Source organism: Oratosquilla oratoria, chromosome 15 (assembly GCF_046742065.1).
Source record: "Oratosquilla oratoria isolate Oo_2021 chromosome 15, ASM4674206v1, whole genome shotgun sequence".
Taxonomy (NCBI): Eukaryota; Metazoa; Arthropoda; class Malacostraca; order Stomatopoda; family Squillidae; genus Oratosquilla; species Oratosquilla oratoria.
Window position 1 is genome coordinate 18073976 of NC_134791.1, and position 1377 is coordinate 18075352.

Sequence of the window (1377 nt, forward strand, 5' to 3'; positions counted from 1 at the left end):
GATTCACACGACCGTGCCACCTTCTGCCACATCACTCCTGCAAACTTCTCGATCTCGTCTCTCCACCTTCTGTCTAGTCTCCCTCTTCCACGCTTCCTATCTCGCGGCGTCCATTCAGTAACACATTTACCAAGCCAAATGTGTTACAAAATCCTTGTTATTCCCTTTTTCAGAGTCCATTTGCCCAAAATGTCTTCCCAAAGATAAGGTAAATTTATTTCATAATTAGCCGAATATTATTAATGAAAAAGTTGTCAATGTTCATTAGAGGTTGAAAGAAGATCATATCCCAGGAGTTTACCCCTTCCGTGTAAAGTTTGCAACCTAGCAGAAGAGGTCAGGTTTGGTCGCAGAGTTCATCTGAGTTCCAACACGTGAACAAATTTATTCACCGGATGAACTGGGGCATATCTGAACTTATTTATGAATCTGGTTGTGGGTTCAGAAGAAAAATGGTACAATCCACTTCAATAGATCATCTTCCCACCATGAACATTTCTAAGGGTCAATGGACCCCAGACATAATCTCAGGGCTGTTAATTACAAAGCAAATTGTTGATAGGTATTCTCCCCCCTTGACCCCTTGACCCGACCTCGTGCCATCCTCAGGTCACTAGACAGTGTGGGTAGTGGTATTTACTCCTTCCCTAGTTCCTTTTCTTTTGTAAGAGTTTGCTATTTAAAGATAGCATCCTCCTCCCACTTTGTACCACTGAAGAGGATTGCAGTTAGAAGTCGAAATATATACAGTAGACTCGCCTTTTCAACTTTTTTTTTCCGACTGTGGTGGTTGGTGTGATTTACAAATGTGTTACTACATTTCTCACTAATATATATATATATATATATATGTGTGTGTGTGTGTGTGTGTGTGTGTGTGTGTGTGTGTGTGTGTGTGTGTGTGTGTGTGTGTGTGTGTGTGTGTGTGTGTGTGTGTGTGTATATATATGTGTGTGTGTGTGTGTGTGTGTGTGTGTGTGTGTGTGTGTGTGTGTGTGTGTGTGTGTGTGTGTGTGTGTGTGTGTGCACATTTTTCCTGATCCAAATATTCTTAAATGTGTCCTTTATCATTCTTGTCCTTTACAACTGAACTCTCTGATTAGTTGTCTTTTTTTAATACAATTTTATAAAAAAAAAAAAAAATTATTATGAATAATTCAAACTAGTTTTCAGTTCCCGGGATTCCGTATGAATTTTCCATGATACTCTTATTTACACAACTTCTCTTTTGGCTAGTTCAGTGTAATTTACAGTTGCATTCCATCATTCGTTCCCCCCATCCTCATCGTGATGTTGTGTTGATCATACAGGAGCCACATGCCGGAGCTGTATTGGGACACTGCAGCAAGCGAGTTGTAACTTACAACGTCGTAAGTT